This window comes from Callospermophilus lateralis, chromosome 18, assembly GCF_048772815.1.
Source record: "Callospermophilus lateralis isolate mCalLat2 chromosome 18, mCalLat2.hap1, whole genome shotgun sequence".
Classification (NCBI taxonomy): Eukaryota; Metazoa; Chordata; class Mammalia; order Rodentia; family Sciuridae; genus Callospermophilus; species Callospermophilus lateralis.
Window position 1 is genome coordinate 64,919,508 of NC_135322.1, and position 24,810 is coordinate 64,944,317.

General features: G+C 49.0%; 1 protein-coding gene across 8 annotated transcripts in view; it reads left to right on the forward strand.

Annotated features, from left to right (window-relative positions):
* Positions 1-5,838: 5,838 nt before the first annotated feature.
* Banp (BTG3 associated nuclear protein) overlaps positions 5,839-24,810 on the forward strand; it is an 84,794-nt gene continuing 65,822 nt past the window's right edge. For 4 of the 8 annotated variants that reach the window (XM_076837602.2, XM_077105657.1, XM_077105658.1 and 1 more), the window contains exon 1: positions 5,839-5,929. The gene's annotated coding sequence lies outside the window, so the exon portion shown is untranslated. Of the gene's footprint in view, positions 5,930-6,247; positions 9,408-9,825; positions 9,974-24,810 lie in introns of those variants that run through there. The other 4 variants (XM_076837604.2, XM_076837601.2, XM_076837606.2 and 1 more) reach the window with 4 other exon arrangements.

Below are 24,810 nucleotides of genomic sequence, written 5' to 3' on the forward strand. Positions count from 1 at the left end.
CTCTGGCTGTTCCCCAAGGAGGGTGACTTCCCCTTCTGACCACGCTTTGGTCAGGACAGTGAGTGGGGCATACCGCCTCTTTGAGGAGCTCACCCAAACCCCTGAGATGGTTAAATTTCAATCCGTGCCTGTCCCAGATTGTTGTGTGAGATGGTGTGTGGTTTGGCTCGGAGTGCTTGCATGGGGACAAGTGGCCTTCGCTGGGGACACACACTCAGGACACTGTGCTCTGGTCTGGTAAACAGCTTGGTGAGTCCACCAGGGAGTTAGAAAACGTGATGGGGAGCTGCTGTGAGCACAGGCGAGGACGGGAGAGCGGGTGGACGGGCAAAGTCCTGGTTCCCTGTGGTATTGACCTTGGTTTGGAGCCACAGGACACTCAGCAGCAGGCACAGGGCTCTGCTGGGTGCGTGAGCTAGGATGGGGCAGAAGCTCAGGAGTGGGGCCAGCTGCAGGCACAGGGAGACACAGCAGGTGAGCAGGTGGCCTGTCTGCTCGGGGCTGCTGGGGGACCTGCGAGGCCCCTTTCCACTAAACAGACACGACTCGATGCCAGTCACCCCCCCTGGAGCAAGAGCCTGTGGGTAGCGCCTCTTGTCTCAGCATAAACACCAACCGTGCTGCTCTCAGGCATGAAAGGGTCTGCATGTGGATGGCAGGTTGTTGGGTCACCCTGGCCCCATGGCCTGTGATGTTTGACGAGGCCAGGCCACAGGAAGACCGCCTGGCGTGCCAGTGTTTGCTCCCTCGGCAGCTCTGTCCACAGAGCTGCTGTGATTGCTGCTTCTGGTGTCAGCCTGTGGTCTTGGGGAGGGCGGGGACCCCAGAACCCTAGAGCGGCAAACCTCCAGGATGAGCCAGAGGAAGGGCTGTCACTTGGGCCCTGTGCTTCTAACAGCCCTTCTCACAGCGTGAGCTGTCCTCCTACGGCAGAGCCACCTCTGGGCTACCTCTTCTTCCACAGGGGCCTTTGCAAGTGCTCGACTCATTCACTAATGTCAGCGCCAGTGTCCTGCCTGCAGGAAGCCCTCTGCAAGCCCTCCTGGGGCTGCAGGCTAAGTGCTTTGTCGAGGCTCAGTTGGCCCAAGCCAGCAGCTGGGCTCTTGCTGTGCTGAGCTGTCAGCTGCCCTCTGCAGCCTGTCCCTGGCCACTCCACCATCCGCAGTCTCCCTCTTTGAGGCCGACGGCATCCATGCAGTCCTGTGGGTCTGGGTCTTCCTTCCTGTCCCATGGTCTCTGCTTTGCTTAGAAAATATCCGTCATCTTGTCCCTCCCCTCCTGGCAGGTGCCTCTTACACACCACCTCAGGTGCTGCGGCCGTACCGACAGAAATCTCTGTCCTGGAAAAGGACGAACAGCGCACATTCAGACCCCAGAGATGTCTGGAGCAGCTTGGAAGTGGACCGCGAAGTCCGCCTTGCCCAGGGTGGACTGCTTTAGGGACCACACAGTGCGGCCCTCTTGTTTCATGCGGGTAGATCTACACCCATAGCCACTTAATAATTTATCCTAATAATCTTTGTATCGGTGCATAGTTCTTTAAAAATGACAGAATATTCCAATGAAAGATGTACTGAAATTTATTCAACGACTAGCTCAACAGATGAGAATGTCATTTTGTTTTTGATCTTGTACCTGATACTGTCCTGAACATCGCTGAATGAGATTCCTAGCTGGGACACTTATGGGTCAGAGGACAAATATGCTTCAACTGTGATATTCCTGCCGAGTTGCCTTCCGGGAGATTGTCTCTCACCCACTCCCTTTGCATTCCAACCAAGAGCTTTCATGTTTACCCAACCGGACACCTTTAAATTCCTGTGTCTACCCTGCACACAAAGTGTCATTCAGTGGGCGTCACAGGTCTATAATTGTCTGCTAGAGTTGAAAATTCTCATGTGGAGTTGAAACAGTTAATTTTATGTGTCAACTTGACTGAGTCGTAGTGCCCAGAACGTTGACCAAATATCATTCTGGATGTTTCTATGAAGGTGTTCTCTATATAGCGCAATTAACACTTAAATCTTAGTGGATTTCAATAAAGCAACTCACCCTCCAGTATCTGGGTGGGTCTCATCCCATCGGTTGAAGGCCTGAAGAGAAAGAAGATGGAGTGCCCTGGACAAGAAGGAATGTGGCCAGCAGCCTGACTGGACTTGAACCCCTTCCTGAGTCTCTAGCTGCCTGCCCTCCCTAACTCTGTCAGCGCTCTCCACACCCGCGCTGTCCTGCTGTCTGCAGACCCTGCCGCGGCAGGCTAAGGGAAACTATGGGCATTTTGCGGTGGAGAAGGGGAGGTCCCGAGGTCTTTCCTCTCTGCTGGTGTGAGGCTTTCTTCATCCTCAGCCCAGAGCTTAACTCAAGCTTCTCCAGGCCTGTGCTTTCTGAAATGGAGTTTGTGGGCCCAGACAATGTTTCAAAGTGCAGGGAGAAAAAAACGGAACTTCCATTTTTATTTTCTCTGGTCTTTTGAAATGTTCTGTTTTCCAAGTGTTTCACAGAGCACAGAGACGGAGCACAGTCCACCTCGCACCTCACTTGCCAGATGACTCATCCATCAGTCCTCCTTGATCGACGCACAGGCTGGAGAGCTTTCTACGGAAACAACTGAGTGGCCAGGGAAGTTGGGAGCCCACCCTTCGACAGCAGCCCTAAATTTCCCTGCATCCCTCTTGTGAAGGGGCGGTTCATTCTTTTTTTTTTTTTTAATTTATTTTTATATTTTATTTTTAGGTGGACACAATCTCTTTTTTTTTAAATTTATTTTTTAGTTTTAGGTGGACACAATATCTTTTTTATTTTTATGTGGTGCTGAGGATTGAACCCAGTGCCTCATGCATCCAGCCACATCTGGAGCCCCTTTTACTTTTTACTTTGGGTCTAAGTTACTTAAAGCCTCACTAAGTTGCTGAGGCTGGCTTTGAACTTGCCATCCTCCTGCCTCAGCCCCCTGAGCCGCTGGGATGACATTGGGTGCACCACTGCTCCCAGAGAAGTGTTTATTTTTATGTGACAGAAATGGAAATCCATTTCTATATGCAACCGAATGCTCCCCTGACAATCCCAAAGCGCAGAGGGCAGTTACATCCTAGTTAAAAACAAATAGGATAGACCCGCATTGGATTAAAATTTCCAGACACATGGACATTTCTTGGTGGGTTTGCCCATTTGCTCATTTCTTCTCCCCTGAATTTTTTCATAGCATGATTTTGGGTGCACACCTCTGTTTTTTTTTTTTTTTTTTTAAAGAGAGAGAGAGAGGGAGAGAGAGAGAGAGAGAATTTTAATATTTATTTTTTAGTTATCAGCAGGCACAACATCTTTGTTTGTATGTGGTGCTGAGGATCGAACCCGGGTCGCACGCATGCCAGGCGAGCGCGCTACCACTTGAGCCACATCCCCAGCCCCTGCACACCTCTGTTGACTTTGCAGACCACACACCTGTTCCCTCTGCCATCCATGCCCAAGGGATGCTTTGCAGCAGCAATGCTGAAGGATGTAGGGCGCTTCAAACTGTCACTTGCCTGGCTGAGGTGCTGGCTCAACTGCCGTCTGTCCCACGTTTGAAGGGTGGCAGGGAAGGTGGGAAACCCGGCAGCCAGCAACCCAGAGTGAAGAGCTTCCTGTGCTCCTGTAAGCACTCAGCCTCTCCTTCTGGAAGGTGTGTCAACGGACTGCTGGGAGGAAAGGACCACCAAATGGACACACCCATGTGGACACTGGTGTTCCTGTGCATTCAGGCATGAGCTCAGGACAAAGGCTACTGATGCCGGCGATAGTTGGGCCCTGTCCTCTGCTAACTTCCTCTGAGTTTCCCCCGTCCACATGGCTCAGGGGTGGGCTGACCCCATTCTCTGACATATTTCAGGCTCAGCCAATCAGGACAGCATGGCCAGGTGACCTGAGCAATGGGAATTTTGCAGAAATTAAGGATAAACAGACATTGTCTCTCCAAGGAAATTTATTAAGGTAGCCGTGTGTGTGTCATTGCCGGGGACCCTTCTCAAGACTCTGCCCAGCAATGGGAAAAAACAGAGTTCAGAGATGGGAGGGATGGAGAGCAGACTGAGATACCTTTATCTGTATCTCTCTCCCCTCACCTGGTGCAGGGATTTGGTTGAACCTCCAGGACATCAGCACTAGCATCTTCAGGTGAGGCCTGGGGCAGGGTTGTAGATGTCTTCAGGGAACCTAGGGAGCCTCAGGGAGCCGCTCCAGGTGATAGTTGATAACAGGATAATTGACCAGGAAGCCAGCATTTGTTTACCAAGAACAATGAAGCATAATTTTAGAAAGAGAAGGCAACCAGACTGTTCACACCATGTGGGAGCCTGTTCACACCTGGGACCTGAGGCCAGTCAAAAGTGGTAACTGTGAACACTTTCTTAGCAGGACTGTTATTATTAGTCTTTCCCATGGACACAAAGTTGTACAAAAACACTTGAGGGGTCATGTAACTGTGCTTTGTGCCTGTAGTCAGCACCTCCCAACAATTTGAAGTAACACACAACCCCCTCACCCTGAGGGTGAAAAGCAAGCAGCAGCTCCAGGTGAGGAGTGACTGAGATGGCGGCCATGGCATGCCCACACAGTCCAGGGGGCTGGGGTCAGCAGGACCAGTCAAGCAGGCTGCAGGCCCAGGAACCAGCCCAAGGCCTGAGGAACTGAGCCCTGCTTCTGCATGAGTTAGTCCAACTTATATTCAAAATGGATGCTGAGCAACAGGATTCCAGTTCACCGGATTCTAGACCCAGCCTTTCCCCTTTCAGCAGGAGATCTTGCTTAGCAATTTCTCTCCTTTCTTTGACCCTCCTCCTGGCCTCTGGAGAGGACTGGTCCCTTTTAAACACCACTGTCTGTCCAGCACCCATGGTCCCTTCCTTGGAAGGTCTTTAAGGTGCTTTTGCTGTTAAATGCCCAGGACCAGCCTATGTCTGAGCCTCAGTATTATTCTTGGGCCTTAACCTGAACAGTGGCCAAGGCTCGGTGTTCTTCTGCGAGGCCTATGGTTCGGACAGTGGGGAGATCGCTGGGCCCAGCATTATTCCAGGGCGTCCTGAACCTGGATGGTCGCAGGGCCTGGGTGCTATTCTGGGTAGGAGGCTTAACTGTGGCGGCTGGATCGGGCCCCAGCTTTGCCCTTTCTGCACCGCGGGCGGAGTCCAGGCGGAGGACCTGCTTTCCGGGCGACAGGGGCTCCAAGGCCTCTCGTCCGTCGCCAGCACGCGGGGCGGGGACGCGAGGAGAGGGCGCGACCCCGGCAAGCGCGCACTCGGTCACCGCGGGTTCACATTCCACGGCGCACTTGCCCGCTACTGGGGAGGTGGGCGAGCACCAAACTCAGGCGGACCCCGAGGCGCACAGCGCAGCCCAGCGCGCGTTACTACAAGTCCCAGCAGCCCTAGGTGCGGGCGCGGGACGCGGTGGCCGGACTCCGGGGGAACTACAAGTCCCAGCATGCACGGCGCGTACGCGGGGACTACGAGTCCCGGGACGCTTCGCGCGGGCGGCGCAGGGCATCCTGGGATGTGTAGTCGTCGGGGGAGCCAAAGCCTATTCACTTGGTCCTGGAGAGGATGCACATTTCTCACACTGCCTGCTGAAGCGATTTCTCCCGCACTGGCGAGCAGCCCGGGCGTAAGACCGGGAAGTCGGCGTTCCAGGGAGCCAACCCTTACAGGCGAGAGGGACGCGTGCGCATGCTCATCAAGCACATTCCAGCGCCAGCGCGCGCAGAAGATGCCAGCGCAAGCCCCGCCCCTGAGGTCCCAGACCCGCCCCAGCCCCCTGGGAGGCTGCGCGGAGGGTGGGGCGCGGGGCGCGGGGAGGTGCTCGCGGCGCCTGCGCAGAGCGGCGGCTTCTCTCGCGAGGACGGACGCCATTATCGCATCTCCCCGACAAACACCACGAGAATTCCGCAGCCCACACGGTAATTGCAGCTCCCGCAGCCGGTCGCGCCTCCACTCCCCCTTCCCGCGGGGCGAGAGCGAGAGCGAGATCTCCGTCCGCCCCCGCCCCGCCCCGCCGCGCCAACGGCCGCTAACGGCCGCTCTTCGGGGCCGGACGGGGGCCGGGCGGTGTCCGTCGTCACGCCCGGGAGCGGGGCGCCGAGCTCGCGGGCCCGCGTCCGCCGCGGCCGAGTCCGCGCGCCCCCGCCGCCCGCGGGCCGCGCCCCGTCTCCTGGCCGCCCGCCCTGCGCTGGGGCCCGACCGCGCGGCCCGAGGCCTCGCGTGGGGCCGCCTCGCTTCCGGTGCGGCCGTCCGCGGCGCCCGGCGTGCGCGGAGGGCGGCCCGGCGCCCGAGTGCGCCCGCACGGCGGCATTGTTCTGCGGCCGCAGCGCTCCGCTTCCTGGGCGGCTCTGTCGCTGCTGTTCCTAGCGGCCGCCTCTTCTCCCTGCATTTTCTGCTCCCGTTGGCTCCTTACACAGTGGCTCCTCCGTGCGGCCTCCCCGGCCCTCTCCCTCTGTCCGCTTCAGTCACTCCTCAGCCCTGCCCAGGTGCCGTCCCGTAGTTTCCCTTATCTGCACCTGGCTGGCTTTGACCGTGCCTTGCATCGCTTCACTGGGAGCCTCTTCCAGGTATTCTTCCTCCCCTTGGAGAGGGAGCCTCTTCCCTCCCTGGGCGTCCTTAGGATCTTGTCTTAGGCTTTATGACAATTCATAGTGTGCACAAGTGCGTGGAGTCCCACTCGAGTGCTCTTTGACCCTGCTGCTGTCCTTAAGCTCTGGCACTTCTCTGGAGTCACTTGACAGCTTTCCCTTAACATTTGGCTCTTTCCTCTTTGAAGAATTCCTGTTAGTGGGTGATAAGCATTACATTCACCTCTTGAACCTTGTCTTTACCTTTCATTTCCAGGGAGGACTTCGATTTGTTTTATAATCCTGTTTAAAAAATTTTCCCCACTACTGGGGGTTGAACCCAGGGGCGCTTTACCGGTGAGCTACATCCCAGCCCTTCTAGTTTGTCTTGAGACAGGGTCTTGTTAAGGTGCTTAGGAGGACCCTGCAAAGTTGCCCAGGCTGGCCTGGCACTTGTGATTCTTCTGCCTCAGCCTCCCAAGTCACTAGGATTATAGGACTGTGCCATGGTACTTGGCTTTGTTTTAAATATTTTTTTCTACAAACTTAATTTCTAAAAATGTATGTGTCCTGTTCTTTATTATAATAGACAACTGTTTTATGAATGTGTTATTTCCTAGACGCTGAGAAGTGAGGATTATTTTAGGTTCTCTTGTGTTTAAGTTTCTTGTTTAATGGCACTTTTTTTTTGGGGGGGGGGTAAATGTTGGCTTCTTGCCTTACATGGTAGGTCTTCCTCCAATATTTGCATTATTATTGTCTAAGGCAAGAGGAAACTGGCACAGAACCCTGGGTCTGTATGGGGCTGGTTTTGAAAATGGGTGGGTTTCCTCTGGGAGCTTGGTACAGTGGGACCTGGAATTCCAAATTTACACATTTTCTTTGGGCTGTGCATCTTCTCTCTAGAAGTCCTCTTTGCTTGGGGTCTACTCCACCGGTCTTTGTGGCGGCCTTAGCAGAGGCTGACTTTAGGAGGCAGGCCTGGCCCCCTCTGCCAAGGTCTTCAGCCTGCCCATGGGCTTCTGTGGGGCCTAGAGCCCCACTCCCTGTGTGGCCTGGGTTGGATCCTCTGTCAGAAATTAGTGAAGCCTTTTGCTTGCCTCCACATTCTCTTTCTTGTGGATTTATTATCTCTATTAATAAAAAAATCATTTTAAAAGAATAAGTTGGTCAGTCACTTTGAGCAGGAATTCAAAACTTTTCTTCACCCCACTCTCCTACCTCCTTGAAGTCTTGGTGATATGTCCACCAGCAGAAGGGAAAGGTGTCAGGTCCATACTTCCTGTAGCTGTCTCAAATTGAGAGAATGGTTCTGGCTCTGCAGACTTGGAAGGGGCTTCAGGCTCAGCTGGGGAGGGTCAGTCAGACTTGTGCAGCAAACACTGCGATTTCAGACTCTTGGTTCTCCCAGGACCATGTACACTGGGCCGAGCTGGGCTAGGGGCTCAGCGCTCCGCAGTTTGAGGCATACCCGCAGTCACTTGGAGCACAGCCTCGGTGCAGTCCAGTGAGTCTCCCACATGCCAGTTGTGTGAGAGTATCTTAGCTCTGTCTGCCAGAGGCTTGCTAGCAGAATGGTCCACAGCATGGATCAGCATTGCATCGATTGAGTTTATGAAATCACCAGATCTATGGAACCAGAATTTAAACTTGGCAAAATTTTAATTTCAAGTAATTTTTAGTCATTACAGAAAAATAACAAAACTACTTTGTCTATTTCCCCACTCTCTTCCCTTGCTCCCCTAATGTTGACATCTTACATAATGAAATAGCCATATAGAAACCAGAAACAATGTCTTATTGGGGCTGTTAACTAAGTTATAGACCTTATTCAATTCAGTTTTCTACTTTTTTTTTTTTTTTTGATACTGGGGATTAAACCCAGAGGCTCTTATCCCCTGAGCCACATCCCCATCCCTTTTTGTTGTGTATTTTTTAGAGATAGGGTTGCTGAGTTGCTTAGGGCCTGGCTAAATTGCTGAGGCTGCCTTTGAACTCTGAATCCTCCTGCCTCAGCCTCACAAGTTGCTGGAATTACAGGCGTGCACCACCATGCCCTTTTTTGTTTCAGTATCTAATTTAATTGTCATGCCTTTTCCAACCTGTGGTTATTTACCTAATCCCGAAGTATTACCATGGTACTACCATGGTATTTATAAATAAAATAGTAACTATACAGTGGAAAAACTCAGCAGGTGCCACCTGAAGCATGCAATCAACTACCAATGTTAACATTACTGGTAATGAGACTTCGATGTCAACCCCCCATGATGTAGGCCGAGGACACATCACTTCTGGTGCTGGTTCCAGACGTGCAGTCTTGTCAAAACGAAATGTTGAGGGATATTGACAAAACTGACCAGCGTTCCTCACAAGTGTCCTGGTCCTGAAGGTCAGAAACTCAGAATTTTTGGCAAGAAGAGGACCAGGTGATACAAATGCACATTAACGCTCAAGAAAGACCTCCGTGCCAGGAAATAAAGGCCCAAAACCTTGTTTTGTGAGTTAGTGAGTAGGTGCTCAGGAGACATTCTAGATGAGTTTGCAATGATGGTTTTATTGATGGCATTCGGTATGGCTTATTTGTCTTTTTTCCTCATAGTTGTCATCTGTACTATGTAAATCACCCTACCTTAGTTGCATAAGTAAATTAATTACATGACACGGAAGTCTTTGACTTTTAAACATTCATGTAACTTACAGTACCCCTTCAGCTGCTGAAATCCTGAAAAACATTTTCTCTGGAAGAAAATATTCTTGGGGAGAATATATACTGAGGGTCTCTACAAGAATGTCCAGATAAAAGCTTTAAAAGGTCCTCATATGCATGGTAAATAAAGATTTTTATTGTTTTGCTTTGTATGTATGATAGTCATAAAAAAAGACACCAGGAACTGTTCAGTAGAAGTGCCGTGAACCGTTCTGAAGTATTCCTTTTGGGGAGGAGTTTTAGGGAATTCAAGAAGCAACTACTAGGAATCACTTGGTTTCAGTTCTGCTGTTAAGAAGCCACGCTTGCTTGAGCTCATTTTGCCCCTGGCAGAAACATGCCAGGGAAGGCTGTACACCCTCCCAGCCTGCAGGCATCTGCTCCAAAGTGAAGTCATCCTCTCATCTTTATCCCTCTGGGCCTTGGCTTTGACTTCATGGGTCTGTTGCACAAGACTGCTCTGCCCACCCCTCTGCCCTTACTTCTCAGGAGCAGAGATACAGAAACACTGATCCCTTCACTTCAATCCCCGGTACAGAGTGAAGTGCTATCCTGTGTGGATGGAATAAGTCAGTGGAGCTTGGAACTGGCCCTGGATCCCAGTGGAGGAGCTAGCGTCTCTGGAGCCTGGAGCCTGGAAATATTCTTGAATTAAAATATAACGGAACATTGACATACACAAGCAGGTTGTATGCTTGAAATACTGTAAAGTCATGAAATTGGTGCCTATTGAATTGACTTCTCTGTATCCTGTGCGCCTGATCAAGAGCTGTCCAATTTTATTACATGTGCTGGAACATCGTCCCCCATGGTGGAGTGGACAGTGAGATTTGCTTCTTGTAAGGAGCTTCGTATTTGGGAAAGAGAAGACAGAAAAGGCCAAAGAGGGTGAAAAGACTGGGATAGATTTTAGCTAAACCACTGGTTGATAGGGGGAATGGAGTGCATGTGAACTCAGGCTACCGTTGCCTTTCCTCGGGTGGTTTGTTGCATAGAAAGTGACTTGAGTGGGTGGGAAACCTGTCTGGTGGGGGCTTCTGAGGACTTGGACAGGGCCCTGTGCTGACATAACCTTTTAGTAATAAAGACCTGTGTGCCACCAAGAATGCAGCTGTGTCTTCTAGTGATTTTTTCTTTTTTTTTTCTTCCTCAAGATGGAAAGTCATCAAATGAAGCAAAGTTTAGTAGGAAATGGGTTTGGATAAAATGAAGTGAAAACTGTGTGTGCTGTTGGTGTTTCCTTGTTGGTATGAACTACGTCTCCTTCAGACGTGGCAGAAAGCTAAGTCATCTTAACCTAAAGACCCAGGGGAGGCGTTAGGCCATGGTTCTGCTGCCTTCATGAAGAGCAGCTCTGCAAGCTTGAGCAGTAGCTGACTAGGCTAGGGATGGCCTCGGGTGTCCACACAGTCCATCCTTTTGAGCATGGCTCATTGGTGGGAGCCAGGGATGGTCCTGGGGAATGGCGCACCACTGCTGCCATGCTGCCCTTGCACCTGGATGCCTCCTGAAGATCTCAAGTGACTCACACCTGTGTGGTTTCAAACCAAACCTGATAAGCCTGGGGTCCTATTTCCAGTTAGATGTTTCTGCTGTCAGCGGGCACAAGCAGCTTGCATATCGTGGTTACACTGCAGAATGGTGACAGTGAGGGACCGCATATAGGGCTGTGGTTCCATAAGGTGGTGCTGCCTCTGACCTTTGGCTACCTAGGCACACCTGGGAGGTCCACTGGAGAGTGGAATTGCCAAAGATGAAGCTTTCAGTTTGCATCCCTGTCATTAAGCAATGCCCGACTGTAATAGGCCTTTCAGTTTTAAAACAATGTGGATTTTAAAGATTTGTAGGATTCAAATAATTTCATTTTTTTCTGCAAAGCAAGGGTTTAATTTTTTATGTTTTATAGTATTTTAAAGTTTCACAATTCAGATCTGTACAAAATGCATCCATGTAAGGGAGATAAGCTGAAAGGGGTGAAAGATGAGCAAAAAGGTGGGCTCTGGGGCTGCCTCACGAGCACAGTGGTTGACAGCAAGTTCCGTTTGACTTGCTTCGTGAGCTGTTCAGGAGCAGTTGGCCTGCTTCTTTGCTTCACTGGGGCTTCTGTCCATCCACTCTCCATCCAAATCAGGAATTTCTCCCTGTAGCTCACAGGAAGTGAAGGAGGCTCTGGCCCAGCCCTGCAGGAAACAACCCCAGATCCTCCCAGTGTTGTTCCCAATTGATTTGTTCTTCAGTCTCCATGCAGTTTCAAGACTGGGAAGATGCCATCCATGTCGTTAAATGCTTGGGAGCTCTAGAGCTGAAATTGAGTAACTGGAGGACCAGATAAGAAAATGTATTTGGCTTGGTGGTTTCTGTCATGACTCTGAACTCTGCCTTGAAAGCCAGAATGGACAAGGCTGTACCCCAATAAAACATTTACAGAAGCAGACAGCTGGCTGAGCCAGGGACTGTAGTTTGTGGACCCCATGCTTTCTACTAAAACCAGTGGGAGCTGGACAAAGTGTGCCCAGGGTGGGAGTGGACTCGGTGAGAGGCTGAGAGGAGCAACTTGGTGCAGGTGCTCTGCAAAGCCCATTCAACACGGTCTCCCCCGGACCTCTGCTGTCCCTTGTTACAGATGGTTCTGCCAGTGCCTCCCACCCCCCGGCTCTCAACTTGCCATCTTGGGTGGTGGGGCAGATCTGGGGGAAGCCACTGAAACATCTAATTTCTCTGGTGAAGGCGCTGAGAGTATAGGTCATAAACAGTTTCTATAGGGAACATCTGCCTCCAACATGTCTGTGGCAGCCCTTCTCAAGTGTGATCAGCATTAAGTAAACCAGCTCCCATGGTTAGTGCATCCATCCTTTTTCTATCACTGCCTTTCTTTGGAAAAAAGCCCCAAGGTCTCTTAATAGGCATAGGGCTTATATGTTTGTTTTTAATAATTTCAGGCTTTGAAATCACAGGAAAAATACAAAAACTTGTGTTATAGTCTTTTCCATATTCTGAAACATTAATGTTTTATATTTTATTCATCTACTTGACAGCTCTCCCTCTTTGCTTATATCTTCCCATGTTTTCACCTTGATTCTTAAATACTTAAATTGCTGTTAACTAAAAACAAGACGTTCTCGTATACAACCTATAATATAGTTATCAGAATCAGGAAATTTATTTTGGTATCTGTTATCTAAGTAGATCTTATTTAAATTTTACTAGCAATCCCAGTGATGCCCTTATTGCAAGAGAAAAAGGCTCTTCTGTGGACTTTGGATGTGGTTTTCCCCATGAACAATTGCTGCGTCTCACATCACAAATTGGGCACCAGACTGTCTACAAAATAGGATTCAGTAAAGTTAAAATTATGTAGGTTTATTTATCTATTTGAATTCAGAAGCACTTGACCACTGAACTACCTCCCCAGCCCTATTTTGTATTTTATTTAGAGACAGGGTCTCATTGAGTTTTAGTGCCTTGCTTTTGCTGAGGCTGGCTTTGAACACTTCGATCCTCCTGCCTCAGCTTCCCAAACTGCTGGGATTACAGATGTGTGCCACTGTGTGTGGCTTGTAGGGTTATTTATTTATTAATTTTTTGGTAGGTTTATTTTTGACAAAAAAACACTTTGAATAGCCATTTCTGACTGCCACTATCTTTGGAAAGGCTGAGCCAGGTAGTTGGGGAGGCAGAGACTACAGGGGTTTTTTTTTTTTTTTTTTGAATTTTAATATTTATTTATTTTAGTTTTCGGCGGACACAACATCTTTGTTTTGTATGTGGTGCCGAGGATCAAACCCAGGCCGCACGCATGCCAGGCGAGCGCGTTTCCGCTTGAGCCACATCTCCAGCCCCTACTACAGGGTTTTCAAAGTCTGTCCAGGCCAACTGTTGCAGGTGAGAGCAGGGTGCCCATGGCTGAAAGGAGCCAGTAGGTCAGATGGGCGGATACATTCCTATTGGGCTGGGTAAAGACCATTTTCCAGTGTGTGTTTGTACATCAATGGACATTTATTTATCTTTTTTTTTTTTAAACTCTAAAGGTCAGGTCTTTACTGGATTAAGGTGAAAAAAGCGTTCCTGAGAGGCAGATAATACATTTATATCTCTTTAATGAAAAATAATTTATTTTCAATGCAGCATCTCGATTTCCTTTACACTTAAGAAGTTAAGTAGTAGTTGGTAGTCATCTTAAAGTGTTACATCAGTTTCTTGCTGTCATAGTCCAGAGTCGTGATGAGAATTTTCTTGGCTTGGGGTGCTTTGTCTTCTCCCACTTTGGCTTGGTCCGAGCACCACACTTCTGACAGCTTGTAGCCCTGACAGCAGTCCTGTGGCCTGTGGAGGGCCCTCCCTCCAAGGAGCCATGTCGCTGTGTTGAGGGTTTGTTGGCTGTGAGAAGGCCCTTCTCAGAAATAGCAGGGCAGTCCCAAGGTTGGTGGGTCGCATATGCACGTGTGGGAAGCACACGCCCTTGCTTCCCACCAAGGACGTCCGTCCTTCTAGCTTCTGTGCCTTCTGCTGCCCTCCTGCAGAAACACAGCATGGGTTTGGAAGTCTGTTCCACTGCATATAAGTGTCCCGGGTTCTTAAATGTCTGCAAGAAATATTCTGATTCATTAAGACACTTGCTATTAGCATGTTTTTTTTTTTTTTTTTTTTGTACAGTGATTAAACCCAGGGTGGTCAACCACTGAGCCACATCCCCAGCCCTTTTTATTTTGAGATAGGATCTTGCTAAGTTGCTGAGGCTGGGATTGAATTTGGAATCCTCCTGCCTTAACCTCCCAAGCTGCTGGGATAACAGGTGTGCGCCACCATGCCTGGCTAGCATAGTTTTTCAAAAGTTATCTTTGATACGTTTATGTGCTCTGTGTGGACGTTTTGACAGCTTAAGATTATCATCATCAGAGCAGATCCAGGCAGTCTTTGGCTTTCTGGTTTTCTGGGCATCTTTTGTGGGAGGGATTGAAAAAGGGAGAGTCTTATTGTGAGGATCTTGAGGAAGGCTGCCAAGACCCAATAGTGCTGAGGCCTGAGGCCCTGCTTGGCTCATTGACTCGGGAGGCAGTAGCCCAAGGGGTCATGCTTGTCCTAAGAGACCTGGGTTGTAGGGCCTAGCACTTAGCTCTGTGGCTGGACTGGGGACCTGCTTACACGCTTGTGTCCATTTCCCATGCTGGATCTCCCTCATCAGCTGCCTGTCACATGGACAGGTTAGATGGTGTGAAGTATACAGCCCAGCTCCCAGCTGTGGCCTGTGGTCCCTGCCTCTGCCTTTGTGCCCATCCTTGTTGCTGTTCATGACTGTTGGAGGTAGAGTTAACTCTTCTGGTTTTGTGTTGTCTGGTTGGGCTTGCAGCCCCCCTGGTTCTTCAGGGGGTCCTGGGGCCTCAGGCTCGCAGCGCCTCCTGGCCTCAGGGAAATGACCTGACTGCATGTTTTGTGGTGAATTGTGCTTGGCTGTGTTCCTCTGCATTGATTGTTATTCGGTGACACTGTTGAGAACTATAAATTATTATTATTATTTTTTTTTAATATTTATTTTTTAGTTATCAGCAGACACAACATCTTTGTTTGCATGTGGTGCTGAGGATCGAACCCGGGCCGCACGCATGCCAGGCGAGCGCGCTACCGCTTGAGCCACATCCCCAGCCCCACTATAAATTATTTTTAAATGAGGTTAGTTTGCAGTGTTTAGTATGAATTTCTATAATTTTAGGGCCAATATTTCTTATAAGAACAGGTCAGCGCAAAAAATTACTTTCAAATTAAAAACATTTTTTTCTCACTCATCTCAAATGATGCTTAGATGTATCATTTGGATCAACCTCACCATCAGCTTTCTTGGGTCCAGGTGGGCTGTGGCCATGTGCCCAGCTGCCCGCAGGGCTCTGAATATTTCCTGCTTTATGATGATCAGTTGTTGGCTCAAGAGGCTTGGTGCACTCCTAGTGTGAGGAGCGGCTGCCTGACAACTGTGGTCTCCAGGCACAGTGCTCTTCAAACTCCCCACCCCCTGTGATGGGCTGGGGCCCAGGTGACTGCTGGCTAGCAGCTGAAGACTCAGGAGGCAGGTCACCTGTGTCCAGCGCACCTCATTCACTGTGCCAGTGCTTGCTGTGGCACAGGGCCAGCAGGCTGCTTGCGGAGGTGCTCCAGACTGCTTCCTGGAGTAGCCAGGTGCTCCTTAACGTGACCTCCCTGTGTTTGTGTTTCCAGCTCTGGGAGCTTTGATTACCTCGTGGTGGTTGTGGGAGTTCCTGCAGCGCTCCTTGGCCACTTACACCATGCGCCCCAGTGCTCTTGAACTCAAGAGTCTTTAGAAGTTGGCATTGGGCTGGGGATGTGGCTCAAGCAGTAGCGCACTTGCCTGGCATGCGTGCGGCCCGGGTTCGATCCTCAGCACCACATACAAAGATGTTGTGTCTGCCGAGAACTAAAAAAGAAATATATTAAAAGAATTCTCTCTCTCTCTTTCTTTAAAAAAAAAAAAAAAAAAAAAAAAAAAAAAAAAGAAGTTGGGATTGGCTTTATTTCAGGTGCATTAGCTTTCAAACTTTGGGTCTAAACCCAAGTCAGTTTATCAGCCCACAGCTAGCATTTAAAAATAGATGAGCGTGGTTCTGCAGTGCAGGTGAGCATGGTTATTTCATATTGCAGATTCCAGTTGAAGTATGGCAGCCACTCTCCAGCTGCAGATTGTTGTGAGTGGCATTTGACTGGACTTAGGTACCTTTGGATGTCATATATAAAGTTGTAAAAAGACCATCTCTGTAGGATAGTGGGGCCAAGTTTAGCATATGGTGTTAGCTGCAGTTTACCATTTAATCTCTCATGCAGTGGTGTGTGACTTCTGTGGGGTTCCGCTGATTTCCTTACAACAGGTAGCCCACCAGTGAAGCCCAGCGTCAACTCCTGGTGCATGGCTGTTTGCCAAAGGGAGGAGCTGGACCAGAGTGATTGGGGACTGTGGAATCTAGCCCTATGAATGGGAAGGATTCTGCAAGGAGCAGGAGGCCTTGGCAGCTGGGAATGAGGGGTGAGGCTCCCAAGAGGGCTTTAGCATGACTTCTGCATGTGACAGAGAATTGGGAATGGTGCAGTACCTACCATGAGGATGAAGATCATTATTGAGGTCACTGTTGTGCCCCAAATACCTGCCGTGAAGTTTGGGACACTTTTCTGCTGAGGACCAGAGTCTAGGTGTGTTTTTTTTTCTGGGTGGGGCATAGGGTGTCTGCTCCTTGGTCTGCTGTTGTATCGTGAGAGCAGCCACATACAGTGTGGACATAGCCGGCCAAGGCTATGTTTCAATGAAACCTTACTTGTGGACACTGGACTTTGAATTTTGTGTAATTTTCATGTCATGAAATATTGTTCTTCTTTTGAGCCACTCCCCCCGACTAACAACTTTTTCCAGTACTAGATGAACCTAGGAGCACTGACTTACATCCCCAGCACTTTTCATTGTATTTTAAGATAGGGTTTCCTTAAATTGCCCAGGTGGACCTTGAATTTACAACCCTCCTGCCCTGGCCTCTCGAGTAGCTGGGATTGCAGGTGTGTGCCATCATATCCAGCCCCCAACTATTTAAAATTGTGAGCCCATTATTGGCTCTCGGGCTTCATAGAAATAGATGGGAAATGGGTTTGGCTTGTGGACCCCATCTTCCCACCCATGGCCTCAGTTGCCTCTGTGCAGTGAAAAAATGGAGCAAGGTCACATGCAGGCTGGCTGTGGATCTGACTGGGAAGGGTTTGGACCCTACACAGGAATGGTGCTAATGCTGTAAGTGGAGGATGGCCATAGAAGATGCTGGAACTGGGCTCCACAGGGAGGAACTTATTGAAGAGCACAGTCTGGAAGGTACTGACAGGCTGGCCTGGAGGGCTTGATTCCTGCTCAGCCATTTGTGGTTTGGAAGGGACACAGGGAGCACACTGTAAATGTGGCGTGCCCTGCAGAGGTGGCATTTACACCATAGAGCCATTTGCAGCCCGGGGCCTTGGCAAGAGTGTTCGTCAATGACAGGTACGAGCAGAGAAGGGGACATCAGGGGAACTGGCAGCAGGGGGACCACCAGTACCTGGCCAGGGTCAGTATTGAAGGCTAGCAGATGAGGAGAGGAACAGGGCCTGCAGGCTTCCTTCCTGAGCAATTGGGAGCCTGGGTGGCATCCCTTTGAGCAGTTCTTATAGGGAAAAGAAGCCAGTGGTCAGGTGAGGAGAGTTCAGCTCTAGGAGGCTGGCACGGACGATCTGAGTGCCAATAGCCTAGACATGGTTGTCTTTTTCTCTGTGCTGCTGTTTGCACTGGTGCCAGGGAGTTGGTGATGGGCAAGATTGCTGTTGCTTAAGCTTGAATCAAGGCTGTGGCCCCAAATTATGTTTGTGTTGTCCTGTTCTCCACTGCCTTGCAGTTAAAAACACTCAGAATGTCCTTGATAAAGTAGTGAAGTCATTCTATTAAGTAAATTTCTCCCAGACCACACACAGCTGAGCAGAAACCAAAGACCCTCCAGTTCCAGCCTGTCGGTAACTTCTGGGTGGTGCTCTTGCAATGGGCTCCTCCCCATAGAGTCCAGTTCCAGCTCTTTCGATGGCTTTCCTCTCCTCAGACTTTCATGCTGAGCAGGCCTCTTGATCCTCTGTGATGAGGTGAAGTGTGCAGAAGCACGCCTGCATTCCCAGCGGGTGGGTTTCCAGGACAGGCCTCTGCAGTTGGATTGCTAGCTCAACCTCTGTGAAAGAAAAATTTACAACCTGATTTTTTTTTCTTTTTTTCTTTTCTTTTCTTTTTTTTTACAAAATGATCGGAAGCCTGTCATTTCAAAGAAAACCACTAATGGGATTTGTTGCAAGTGACATCATTTGAGCTGTTAAGTAAAAATCTTGTTGGAAAGCTTGTATCTGCCACTGTGAGCCCAGCAGTACCCTCAAGGAGGATGTCAGGGCCAGTGTTAATGATCATGATGCTTTTTTGGCATGTACAGTGCCCAGTTGCACGAGGGCAGTGGGACAGGTTGCTGAGACCCCCAAGAAAATACCCAGAGACAGCGTTATGAGGCACAGAGCTAAGCCGAGAAATGCTTGCAGGGAAGGTCCAGCGGCAGCAGGCTGACAGCATCTGTATCCCTTACTGCTTTGCTGAGCAGGGCCTCTTCTCTCTCAGTGTCTTGTCCATGGTGGCTGCCTGGATGATGTCATGTAACTGCAATATCAGGAAGACCTGCTCAGCAAGTCTTGTCGGTGATGGACACAGGTCACACTTGGGCAAAAGCTCCACTTCCTATGCAAGGCAAGTGGGTGGACCCTAGAGTGGTCAGTGTGGAAGTTCACCACTGTATTCATGGGTCACACTGCAGCTAGCCTTCAAGGAAGAATAAAAGACTTGGGTTTTGGTGTCTCCTTGTGAGCCTGGGCTTTTGTCACAGGATCAGCCAAAGCCACTCGTCTCAACAGTTTAGAAACAGATGCATTTCCTTGCTGTTGAACTTGGCATTAAAGAGATTTGTAAAAGTGCAAAGCAATGTCCCTTGATAAAGTTTTGTTTTTTTGAAACTATAGTTATTTTTCATAAAAAATGCTTTGTTCATTTGTAATATGTTGATTTTTGTAATTCTTATTTATTTTTGTAATAAATAATAAATATTAAGCAACAGTGCCTAATCAATAGTCTTACATTTTTTGTGCTGTAATTTCAAATATGGAATATTGCCAGGGATAAGAATGCAGGCACGGCTCTTTGGAGGCCTCGGTAATTTAAAATGTTGAGGGGGTCCTGAGACTAAAAGGTCAGAGGGTGTCTGCCATAAAGTGTGAAGCCTTTTCATTCATGTCTCTAGATTCTGCATACTAATGTGATCAGGGTTAACTTTTAGCCATACACTTAAAAATTCAACTCCTGCCCAAGCATTTGGAGTTGTGATAATGATCTTTGAACTTATTTGCTTAAACACTTAGGCACCAGGGTGTGTTCCTGTCCCAGAAGGCTGCCGGGAAGTTGTTGTGCACCTGCCACAGCCTGCCCTGCTGCCCTCTGCTTGGCTGGGCACCCTGCAGGCTGATGCCAGCTGCGGCTCAGGACTGCAGCAGGGCTGTCCGCTCCTGCCCCCGTGGCTCATGTTGAGGACATGTACCTGTGTCAGGCGAATAGAAGTGGAAGTTTGAAGATTAATCAAACATTAGGAACATAAGTGGGGAGGACCTGACCTGAGGCCAGTTTGCCTCCTTTCCTGATTTTAAATTTAAATTAAGTGTTGCCGGAAGTTTCCCAAGAATATGTGGATACCCAGGAAAAAGTAGTTCTGGCTTCTTCCTGAGTTCTTCATCCCGAACAGCCTATTACAGTCTTTTTAAAAATTTCTCCCCCATTTCAATCTTAGCATATTCTAGCTCAGACTAATTTTGGGCTAAAAAAGTAAGCTGTTTTATACATATCTCCATTTAATAAAAGTTGATTTCTTTGCTGACTTCACACTGGCTATTTATTTTATTACAGCTCTTATATCACAAAAGTGTTAAGTTGAATGGAGTGATCTTCCATCTCCCATGTTTCCTTGTTCCTGGAGACATAGCTTTCTAACTGGATGCTTAATGATTTCTCCAAGAGAAAATGAAATTGCTGTCCTTAATTTTTCTGGCATTGTGGACTTAAGCATTCTAAGTCAGATTGGCCAGACGTCTTAAGAGGGAGATGGCATGGCATGAAGAATGGGGACATCATGTGGCCAGGTGAGGTTCCCTACCATGCTGCCATGTTTCCAGGGCCTTTTGTGTGCTATTGCACACACTGGGTGCCTTAGGTTTAGGATCCCGTCTCTTGTGCTTGGGCTGTTCCTGGCTCGAAGGCTGCTTGCCAGCAGGGAGTTGGATTTTGTCATCTCTCTTCTGGGTTGGACTAGCAGTAGATGTGTTTTACATGGGATGCTTCTCTGTAGACAGTTGCTCCTTCCAGGAGAGCATCCCCAGCCTGGGAGGTTGTGTGTGTGAATTGTAGTTTCTTGTTTTCTGTGGATGTGGCCTCGTTCAGATCATATGCAGCATGGACGCTCTCATCACAGGTTAGTGTAAGAAAAAGCTCCATGAGGAATAGCTGTGCTTTAAAACTGGATGGAAAAGAATCCATTTTGTCTTTCCTCCCAAGTGACCTGTGTGATGCTGTTCACTAGTGACCAAGGGTGCCCCAGGGTCACCCTTGTTCCTCCCAGTTTGGAACACAGGGGCTTTTTGGAGTTATTTTTTCTTGCTATTTCCTTTCACATAATGAGAATTGATAATCTGTAGTGTTTTCTTTTTTAACCTTTACTGCTAAAGCTGTTTTGTGAAAAATTATTTCAGGGCTGGGTCTGTGGCTCAGAGGCAGAGCGGTTGCCTGGCATGCATGAGGCACTGGGTTCGATCCTCAGCACCACATAAAATAAAATAAAGTTATTGTATCCACCTATAATTAAAAAATAAATATAAAAAAGAAAAAAAAGAAATTATTTCAATTGAAATAGCTTTTCTTTTATTCCTGTTTTGATGCCTTCACGGTTTTATTTTATGGGTTCCCAAAATACTTGAGTAACAGCAAAATTAAAAATATATTTGCTGTTACCTATTTCAGCTGATGAACAGCTACTGTTGTATGTTATTGACATGTATAACAGCTTGTTTTATCATCACTGTTAACAATGGGTCATTTACATTATTTAAAAAATATTATTTTAGATATTGATGGACTTTTATTTTATTCATTTATTTATATGTGGTGCTGAGAATTGAGCCTAGTGCCTCCCACATGCTAGGCAAGCCTTCTACCACTGAGCCACACCCCAGCCCCTCATTCACATTTTTAAAGTAACCACTTAGATCTATGTAGGTGATTATACTGCAGCTTTTCTTGAAATGAGAACATAGACACAAAGAACTTTGAAGACCTTAATCTATGGTCTCTATTAATTTTTAACTTAATGTTCTTGATTAACATGATGATTGTTCATATTCATAGGTTCAAGCGTGGTGTGGCCACATGTGTACAGCATGCCCTGATCGAGTCAGGGTAGTGAGGGTTCCCCTCAGCGGGATTTTCCATGGGAATGCTGGCACCACACCTGTGCGGTGTGTGACTTGAGCAGAATGTTCTTCTGGGTTCTTTGTGGGTATGATAACTGGGTGCTGGTGCCTGCACACTCGTGTTAGGCCCTGAGCAGAGCCACGAGAGCTCCTGCCCCAGTGGGGCTCCCTTCTAGGTGACGGATACTATGATATGTGGAAGGTTAAGAGGAAAGGGTCGAGGAGTGGGTGCTGATGGGGCTCAGTTGGATGTGGTCAGGGGTCACTGAGGAGATGGTGTGGGAGCCCAGGTTGGGACGAGGGACCAGGTGGAAGTCTGGCTGGAAGGGCTTTGTGCTGGGTCCTGCCTGAAGAACTTGGGGGCTAATGGGATGGAGTGAGCAAGGAGCAGCATCCTGAAGGGGACTTATAAGAGTGTCGTTGCCCACATTTGCTTCAGAGGGCCCAGGAGTGTCCCAAGGTCTTTGGAGCTGGAACTGGACTGACCCTTGCTGAATGTGATCCCAGAGCTGTGTTGGAGGCTATCACTGGGCAGGCAGAAGCAAGAGACCAGAAGAGAGCAGTGCGTAAGTCTAGATGAGAGGGGACAGACCTGGGTCTGGACAGGTGGCGGACTGGTGAGATGAGGCCAGAGTCTGCAAGAGGGCAGAGGAAGAACCAGTCAGCACAGTGGGTTTTGACCCGAGTCGCTGGGCGATGAGATGGGAAGAGAGCCTGGAGAGTGCTGCGAGCTCAGTGCAGATGTGCTGACCTGCGAGCAGTCCGGGAGCTATCCCAGGGCACTGTGAGGTGGACCTGGTATGCAGCAGCTGCAGCTCCTAGCTTCAGAGCCACAAGGCCAGACTGTCAGGTGCCACTGCCCCTGAGCAGAGGGTCCAGCACTGAGTCCTGGGTGCTGCAGCAGGGAGGTAATTCAGGGTCATCAGAAACAGACTTTGGTGGCCTGGGGGGCAGTGCAGAGCAAAGTCCCACAGGAGCAACAGGGAGGATGGAGGATGGAATGTGGGGATCCCTGAGGGAACGGATCTCCTGGAGCAGAACAACTGAGGTGAATGGACTGTCATGTGACATCTGGTGGCATGGGCTGCCGGGGGCCGTGAAGATAGGAAAAACTGGTCTGGACACAGAGGCAGCTTTGAAGATGGCAGTATGACTTTCCGGGAGACATGGGGCCAGCCAAGCTGGGTGGGGCAGAGTTAGGGGAGCTCTTGATAGGTCATCGGTAGAATCCACAGGAGGAAGGGGTGGAGGTCTGAAGGGAGTGGAGAAAGTGTGCCTTGGGGTCTAGGATCCCAGAGTGCCCGTGGGCTTCAAGGATGGCTGGGCTTGAGGTGGCTTGTCTCTGTGGCCCTGTGTAGCTGGGCTCTCCCCAGCCTGTGCACTGAGGGGGCTTCGAGGCAGATGATGATGGCTTGACGCTGTTGGCCTCATCTACCACTGTTTTGCTTTAGGAAAAGAGTTCCACAGGTGACCAGTGAATAAGTCGCTTATGGAAACTGAGTAGGTTGGAAGGTAGAGCACCAGGGAGGGAGCTCCTGCTGGCTGTGCCTCTTCCTGGCGGAGGCCTTGGAACATGGCACTGCATGCAGTTGCTGTGGACTTGGGACGCGTGTGCAGTTGTTAGGGAAAGGATGGGTGTTGTGTCATATGTGCTGCTCTGGAACTCTCCGTTTACATTTCTTGGTACGTGTAGTTAAGTCAGTCTGTTTTGTTCATGACTGCAGTGAATGGCTGTGCCACCCTTGACTTCGCTGTCTGCTGCTGTGGAGCATTTGGGTTATTGCTGGGGGCTGGGGGTGCCCTTTTTTCCACGTGTACCCTGGGAGATGGAGGTTCCAAGGAAAAACTGTCTAAGTCTTTATTGAACATTGATCTCAACCCAGCTGTTTTATTATATTAAGACTGGACTATCCCCAGGACTTCTGAGAAATGACACGTTTAATTTGCCAAAATGGCAACCACAGGCATTACTCTGTTCCAGTTTTTTTGGGCTCATTGCCTTGGTTTTTCTATTGAAACCTTCACTGTTAACAGAATTTTAAATGACTCTATCCTGGCAACAGAATCATTTTGAGTAAACAACTCCTCATTTGGAGGAGGTTAGGATACAGGGTTTTATGGTGAGTTCACAGTATTTTCTTAAGCCATTTGCAGAGCTTTTAGAAACCAGGGTAAAGCTTGCATTGGTCATTTTCCCCTGGCCCAACAGGTATTTAACATGGAATGTGTGGACCCAGGCCCATCCGTGAATGTGATTCCAGGGCTAACATTTTTAAATAGGTTTTTTTCTTTTGTTCTTTCTTTTTTCTTTGCACATGCTAGGTAAGTGCTCCACCACTGAGATATATCCCAAACTCTTTTTTAAAAAGAAGTTTTATTTTGAGATAGTGTTTGGCTAAGTTGCCTAGAATAACCTTGAATGTATATCCTCTTGCCTTAGCCTCCAGAATTACTGGGATTATAGGTGTGTACTACCATGCCTGGTTTAAAATCACAGGTTGGTTATTCTATTTTCTTATGAGGATGTCCTGGGGCAGAGAGCCTAGGACAGTGGGCAGTCCCATGAATGCGAGGGCCCGAGCTCCTCCTTGCGGCTCCTCCTTGCAGCTCCCCCACCCTTCAGCTCTTTTGTCCTATCCTCATCCCAGGCCTGGAAACCAGCTGAACAGGGTATGGAGAAGTGCCCAGGCCACATGCCAGTTCTCTTTTGAGGTGGTTTCCAGAGGTTTCTCTCTCTGTGTCCCATGACCACAGCTTGCTGTAGGGGAGGCTAGAGGTGCATCTGTCTGGTGGCCTTCTGCCCTGCTTAGGGGTCTTCGTTGGGGAGCAAGGGGTAGGGGTACTGGGATAGGCAGCCTGCAGTTGTGGTATTTGTGTAGCCTCTAGAACTTGGTAAAACTTTGCCTGTCTTTTGTGCTTTTTCTCAGAAAAGAGTTTATATCGTCTTTTAAAACATTAAAAAAAAATTTTGAAAGCAGCCTGTGACCCTAAAATGTCTTAAATCCACCAATGCAGAATTTGGTGGGGTGGCATTATCTGACTGAGGACTGCTGCCTTCATTAAGAAGTGTAGTTTATCCCTTAGCTAGTCTTGGCTTTGCTGCTTAGGTTGGAAGAGAAGACAGGATTTATGGCATGTGAGGTATGGATCCTCAGTGTGACTGCCAGGCAACCTTCCCTCAAGTCCTGACATGGGTTAGCACCATCACACACTAGGCCTGGAGGCTCACCTGGGTCAAGCAGGGTGGCCGCTGTCTGACCCCAGTACCTGGAGCTGGTTACCGGGTAGATGGCCGAAGACAGTCCCAGCACTGGCCTTGGGCACTGCAGGTTGGAGACTACCATAGTATCTCCTGGGTGGCCTTTGGCACACCTGTGGAGAGATGGTGTTTCGTTTGTGTTGTGCATTACTAGGCACACAGAAGGCTGAGGATGCCACTTGATGACGTGCTGTGCACTCTGAGTAGGCTTGTGACCTT